The sequence below is a fragment of the Echinops telfairi genome, unplaced genomic scaffold, assembly GCF_000313985.2.
Source record: "Echinops telfairi isolate 266 unplaced genomic scaffold, ASM31398v2 ScPeMD7_7468;HRSCAF=8506_0, whole genome shotgun sequence".
Classification (NCBI taxonomy): domain Eukaryota; kingdom Metazoa; phylum Chordata; class Mammalia; order Afrosoricida; family Tenrecidae; genus Echinops; species Echinops telfairi.
The window spans coordinates 37,000,292-37,007,330 of record NW_022111369.1 but is presented as its reverse complement, the minus strand read 5'-3'; the positions used below and the strand labels follow the sequence as shown (position 1 = coordinate 37,007,330).

At 35.5% G+C, this 7,039-nt stretch overlaps 1 long non-coding RNA gene across 1 annotated transcript; it reads left to right on the top strand.

Moving 5' to 3' along the window:
• The first annotated feature begins 631 nt into the window (after positions 1-631).
• Positions 632-6,562, top strand: LOC123520982. Its single transcript, XR_006679486.1, has 3 exons — positions 632-706; positions 3,327-3,428; positions 6,486-6,562. It is a non-coding gene; the product is annotated as an uncharacterized LOC123520982 (long non-coding RNA).
• Positions 6,563-7,039: the final 477 nt, after the last annotated feature.

Here is a 7,039-nt window from a genome sequence, read left to right as displayed (position 1 = left end):
TGTGAAACTTTCTATTTTATCATAGAGTTTTCTGTTTATTTCTTCTTATTGATGTAATTTTAAATACATAGTCACTATTTGTAAAACTTTATTATTTTTTTTTAGTGTTTTATTTTATTTTATTTTATTTGTTTTTTTCTTTTTTAACATTTTATTAGGGGCTCATACAACTGTTATCCCAATCCATACACACATCAATTGTGTAAAGCGCATTTGTACATCGTTTCTCAAAACATTTTCTCTCCATTTAAACCCCCGACATGAGGTCCTCATTTTTCCCCTCCCTCCCCGCTCCCCCCTCCCTCATGAGCCCTTGATAGTTTATAAATGGGTATTTTGTCATATCTTGCCCTGTCCGACGTCTCCCTTCACCCACTTTTCGGTTGTCTGTCCCCCAGGGAGGAGGTCACACACAGTTCCATGTAATCGGTTCCCTCTTTCCTACCCATTCTCCCTAAATATATGAAAAGATTTTCCATTTTGGTTATGAAAAGTTGGTTGTGTAGCCTTCATACAACGAATGACAGCATGAAAAACAAAGTAAAATTTACTGTGCAAGTATTTCATTTTGTTAATATTATCATGTAAATGAATGTATTCTTTTCAAAGCTATGTCTATCATACTCTCTTTATTGATGGAATCACTTACTTATGTGCTACAGACAATGCATCGGATACTATAGCACCATCTATATTTCTTGAAAAAGTAAGTAATTTCTTCTACCACTTTAAGGAATTTTTTAGTTGCTAATACTATGAGATATGTCCCATATGGTTTATAAGTAATAGGATCCCTAACCAAAAGCAGATCACTCATCTTCGGTCTATAAAGCAGAAGTCACTTACGATCTTCAGAAGTTTCTGAGCCTTTCCCCCCATTCTGTCTCGTGCTTCCATACTGTTCCAGGCTCTAACGCAAGGTCTGCAGTGATGGTCCACTCAGATCTAGTATAGTCTTTCTATATGTTTATTTTATTCTGGCAAAATGAGATAAAATAACCTTTATCAATGTTTAATAATTTTTCACTAGCATATGTATATAATACACAACCAATATATAAATTAAGAGGTAAATAACCAAAATTTTCTAGACTCTGATCCTAAAAGTACTTTTGACATAGGATAATGATCAATTATAAGAATTAGATTAAAATACTTTATTTTTAAAGATCAACATATGAAATGAATAAATAAATTTTTTTTAAATCAACACATGTTGGGAACATTTTAACTGAAAATTTCCCAGAAATATAAAATATAAGGGTAAGTATAAAAAATATTGCTACAAATTCTAGAACTCTTTACTAAATAAAACTATCAAAATATGAAGTATGTTTTTCATCTAGGTTTATCCACTTTTGAAGGTGGTGTTTCCATTTATGTAACCTTTCCTCAAAGAATGCTGCACACTTCAATGTGCACCACATCAAACCCTTCCTGGTCTTTTTCTCACCGATGCAGTTCTTAGTGTTCTTAAAACTTCTTGTTAATAAGCCCCCATGATCATCTGTATCCTTTGAGACAATCTATCAAGATTACCTCTTGGGAATCCAAACAAACAGCTGACATTACTGTCTTGAATTTAATTGGCATAGCAGATCCCCTCAGAATCCACTGTTTTGATTGGACATTGCTCTCTGGATTGTATTGATAAATCTGAGCTTCATCCTCAGTTACAATTCATTCTATAAAATGGTCATTAGCTTCCATCTTGCTGAGAAGAATGATGGAAAGATACGGTCTTTGAACTGGCTAATATTTGAGCAACACTTTTGGCATCCATCCATCCAACAGCTTGCTGAGGCCAAGATGTAACTTATAATTAAAAATGTAAGCTCCAGTAGCTGCCACATCGATGGTAGTCTATGGTCTTCTTCCACCACTTTCTGCACGACAGCCACAGTTTCTTCATTCCTCAAGGTGTACGTCTTTGAGGCATTCCTGCCTGTCCTTAGAAGGTTTGGTCCATCTAAAAACTTTTGTTATGTGGAGCTGCAATTAAACATTATTGCAGAGCTTCAATGATTTGAGATATCCACTTGAGTTTTGCTAAAAATTTAATATTAGTCCTGACCTCAAAACCGCTTTTTCCCCATGGCACAAAAAGTATCTTCCTTTTCTTGAAAGCACCCTAATACAAGTTTATTATTAAGAAAATCTGTCTGCACTTGTCCATTGGTCACAAAGACATGTTTAAACATGTTTGTTTGTAATAAGCCTCTGTGTATGACCTGGAACCCTAGTAGCAATACTTTTTAAGGTACCCACTTATGAAAGGTAAAATATCTATGTGTGTGCTAATGCAGCTAGATGAGCTTTCATAAGTTTCTTAAAGCATAATTCACTCTCACAGTAGATACCACCTATTACTGTAGCTACCACCTATACGCTTGAAGGGCAAGGTCAGACTAGGGCTAAGCCATGATTCTGATCATTTATAATCCAGATAATGTTATTTCTTAATTTAAAATGTATATTACACTAATCTACTTGGTCACAAATACTTAATTTATGATAAATAGGTAAAATATTGATGGAAAAATCAGTTAACTATACTGAAGTTACTAATACTCTCCCATCACATTCACAAAGCATGTATACACTTTATCTGTTGAATGTACTAGTTTCTTTAACACAGCTCAAAATATAACCAAATATTCTGAAAGCTACAGTATATCTTACTATCCTTGAAAACCACACAGAATTGAAGGTTGTAAGGCTTAAATATTATAGTTACCTTGACATTTATTCCTAGACAAGTGCCAAGGTCTGGATGCCAAACACTGGTAGTCACTTAACCTGAATTTTTTTCGCTCTACCAATTATGGAAAACATGCCAACTCTACTACCTTTCCAAAACCAGATGACACAAAATTGCTAGCCAAGTGATTTTTACTACTATTTCCAAGATATATAACATTAAGTAGAAATAGTTCTCAGAATTCCTTCTTGAGATTCTGAAATGTCCTGTAACTAGGGTTTGAAGGATAGGGTCAAGTACTTACTGAGAAAGTACCGTGGGCTTCATCTATCGTTCCTTGCTTGCCAGGGGTTAACATCTGCTTATATCGTCAAATCCTCAGATGTATCAAAGAATCACAGTAATACTTAAAATTTCACTCTCTGTGATCCTATAGCGCAATCATATACAAGACTAGGGCAAGTACTTTTTTCATAAACACGGAATCTTTAAATAGAACGTATCCCAGAAGAAATATGATTTAGTTTCAGGTTCCTGCCAGACTTTACTTTTAATGAATAGCTGTTCTTAAAATCTCCAGTTCAAATGATCTATATATGTTAAATATCTCCTTTTATTTCCCCAGGTTAGTGATACTTTTTTGCAGGATCCTTTGATGTCAGAAGAACATTTTTCTCCTTCCAATGCAGTTGCGGCAGATTTTCAGCAAGTACTAGGAAAATATATGGTATGTAACCTCATATTTTTAGCACCTAAACATTATAATAAAGCTGACAAGTCAGGAATTAAGAGTTCAGAGCTATGAAGAATAATGATATTGTCTCTACATGATGATAAGGCATACTACCCTCTTGACAAGTGAAAAAAGCAGGTAGAGGAAGTGTGTGGTATGTATGTTATACACCGTTACCTGCCATCCTGTAAGCAACCATTTAAGAAGGAAGGAATAAATGCAAGTACACGCATTTGTTTTTTTATGGTTAAAAATATTTTAACCAGGGGAAGAATAAACCAAAAACTAATTTTGAATTGTTATTTGTGCAAGGGAAAATCCAATTTCACTACCATCAAGTCAGTCCGAACTCATAACGACTCTATCTATATAAGGTTTCCAGAGCTGTAAATGTTCATAGGACTATACAGTTTCATCTTTCTCTCATGGAATAACTTGTAGGTTTCAACCACCAACCTTACAGTTAGCAAGTTAACTTTTACCCAACAGTGGTATCAAGGCTCCTTTATGCAAGGGAAGTAAAGAATAAAGTAAAGTTGAAAGGATGTGGATAGAAAGTGGACCTTTCCCTGGCCCTGCTCCCGAGTCTCCGAGCTAAGGGCTTCGCACGCGGGATGCACCCGCTGGGACCCGAGACGCGCACCCATGAGACCGACGGGACCGCTCTCGGGCTGGTCTCTAGAAACTTGGGGACAGGCTTTTATATTAAACTCTTTTAAATCTTAAAAAAAAAAAAGAAAGTGGACCTTTCAGAATGTATCCTATCTTTTAAATTCTACTTTGGAACCATGTGAATATATTACATAATTATTAAATACTTCCAAATTAAAAATGTTTTTTTAATTTCTAAAATTCAAAACATAACTCTTTTGTTTATAATGAGGTAATAGCTTGAAAAGAAAGTGAAAATTATTGCAAGTCATGGAAATGGGAAACGAGGGGAAGAAGTGGGGACTGCAAGAAAAGGTGTATGAATTGTGGCATGAAACAAAATGTGTATGAATATTGAATGAAACACCGGTTTGCTCTGGAAAAATTCACCCAATTCAGGAAAGAAGTTAAACGTAATTAGTTAACCTACATGAAGTTAAAACTACAGTTCATAACCCTTTTCAGGAGCCTTGTTGAATGTAGCAGGGACTGGGGGTTACTCGTTGAATGTAACAGTTACTCTTTGGGCTGCTTATCGCAGAGCCAGCAGTTGACACCTCAAGCTGCTCCAGGTAAATGATTTGCAGCCTCAGAATCCCACAGGGGCAGTTCCGCCCTGTCCAGGAGGCGTTATGAGTCCGAATGAACTCGATGGCCGTGAGTTCAGCTTTTCATCTTTATTGTTAGTAGGAACCCTGGCAGTATAGCAGGGTCAGCCATTCAAAACCACCGACTGCCTCTCAGAGTAAACAAATAGTTGATTACAAAGGTGATTTTCTTTGTAAAACTATTTTGTCTAATAAATGAAGGAGTAATAAAGTGCCACCATTTTCAATCCCCAATAAAATATCTAAATAAAATAAATCACTGATAAAAAATTAAATGAAAATGGATAAGGAAATTCCAAGGGGTGAATCAGGCTCAGAGTACCTTAGGCCACTGATTAGTCCTAACCTAATAAAAAGAGAAACAGTCAGTCACTATGTACATCTGGTTGCCACAAAATTAGTAATACACAGAGCATATTTGAAGTATTCTTGCCCCAAAGACCAAGGCTTTAAATCTAACTACCAGTTTGCAAAGTCCATATTAAAAAAATGCCAGAGTGAAGCAGTCAGCAAAATTCAGAATATAGGAAGCTCTACAAGACAAATAAACCAATTTAGCTAACAAATCAATCTCATAGGAGAAAAAGCATTAAGGAAAGCCTATACACGAAAAGGCTAGGACACCTGCTGGCATATTGCTTATGTGTATTAGCCTGCTAAACACAAGATCCAAAGTTCAAAACCACCAGCTCTCTGCCGGAGACAAATGAAGCGGAGATAGATGAAGCGGTCCACTTTCTTAATCAGTCCCACTCTCGGAAACCCACAGGGGCAGTTCTACCCTATCCTAGAGAGTCGCGATGAGTTGGAATGACTCAATGGCAGCGAGTCGGGGTTTTCTTTCTGTCTTTCATAATGCAGTACATTGTGTGATCTCTTGCCTGCTGCTTCCATGAGGGCTGATTGTGACTGCAAGTAAAAAGTCCTTGACAACGTCAATCTTTCCTCCACTTGGGACGACATTGTTGGTTGGTTCAGTTGTCAGTGTCCTGGTTTCCTTTACACGGAATCACAATCCATCAGTAAGGCTGCAGTGTTGGATCTTCTTCATCAGCAAGTGCTTCAGTCACTCTTGCGTCCAACTTTCCCATCCCAATCATCAATAATTACCCGTGCATCTTGAGTGTCTGTTTGATCCATCTCAGACGGAAGAACTTGGTAGACTTCTTCAATCTCTTCAGCACTACCATTAATGGATAGTGGATAAATTTAAATACTTACTGTAGAACTGAATTTCCTTGTAAAAAAAAAATGGATATTCTATCACAATAGAACTTGAAATGTCCTTTTCGACGATGAATGCATCACCATTTCTCTTGAATTTGTCATTCCTCTCATAGTAAACCAAAGTTGTCAAAAATGAAATAAAGATCAAAGTCCCAGGCTGAAAAAGATTGGTATTGGCCATTGTTATTAATGCATAGAAAATCTCTGAAAAAAACTACTTCTCTCTGTATACTCTTTTGTAACTTGTGAATTTGGTATTACATGGATCTATTATCACTTGATCTCAGTCAGAAAGCCAAGAAGCGATGGATCTATTATCTATATTGATAATTTAGATTTTTTAAAGTCCCTCTACTTTTGAATGAGTATATTCCTTTATTTCCTTAGTAAAACATAGAAGGTAATTTGAAAAATTGGGATGGGAAAATTTGAGTGTTAGTTGACTCTTTATAATGAAATACAAGTAAAATGTGTCCTTAAGACGTATATTCTCATTTGTACAATATGGCATAGTATATTACATTTATAGAAAATAAAATCTGTATTATATTTTACTTCCAAATAGATGAAGTTCAATAAAAGTCAAGGAGAAAACAATATTTCTACACTGAGAAGTCAAGTGAATGATGTAGCAAATATTATGACACAAACTATTGATACAATTTTGGAAAGAGAAGAAATACTGAATAACTCTAATAATAAAACAATTCATCTCCAAAAAACTGTAAGTGATTCTCACCTGTCTTACTATCCAAAATAGTTACTAGATTGCTACCATTGAGATAAGTTTCCAAATATAAAATCTTACTAGGTGTCTAAAGAAATAATTCCATGTGGCCATCCCATATTTTTAGGTATTAAGATGGCTTCTATAGTAATGGTAGCAATGTTAATTTCTGGCAAGATAGACTTAAAGCAAAAAGCAAGGATATTATATAACTAATAAAGGATCGACTGAATAGGAAGACATAGCCGTAATAAATATCTGTGCACCCAGTTAAAGAACCTCAACATACATAAAGCAAATTCTAACAGAATTGGGGAAATAGGTAATTCCACAAGAATTGTGGAATTATTGTGGAATAATTGCTTAAACCTACCAGTGTGTTCAGTTAGGTT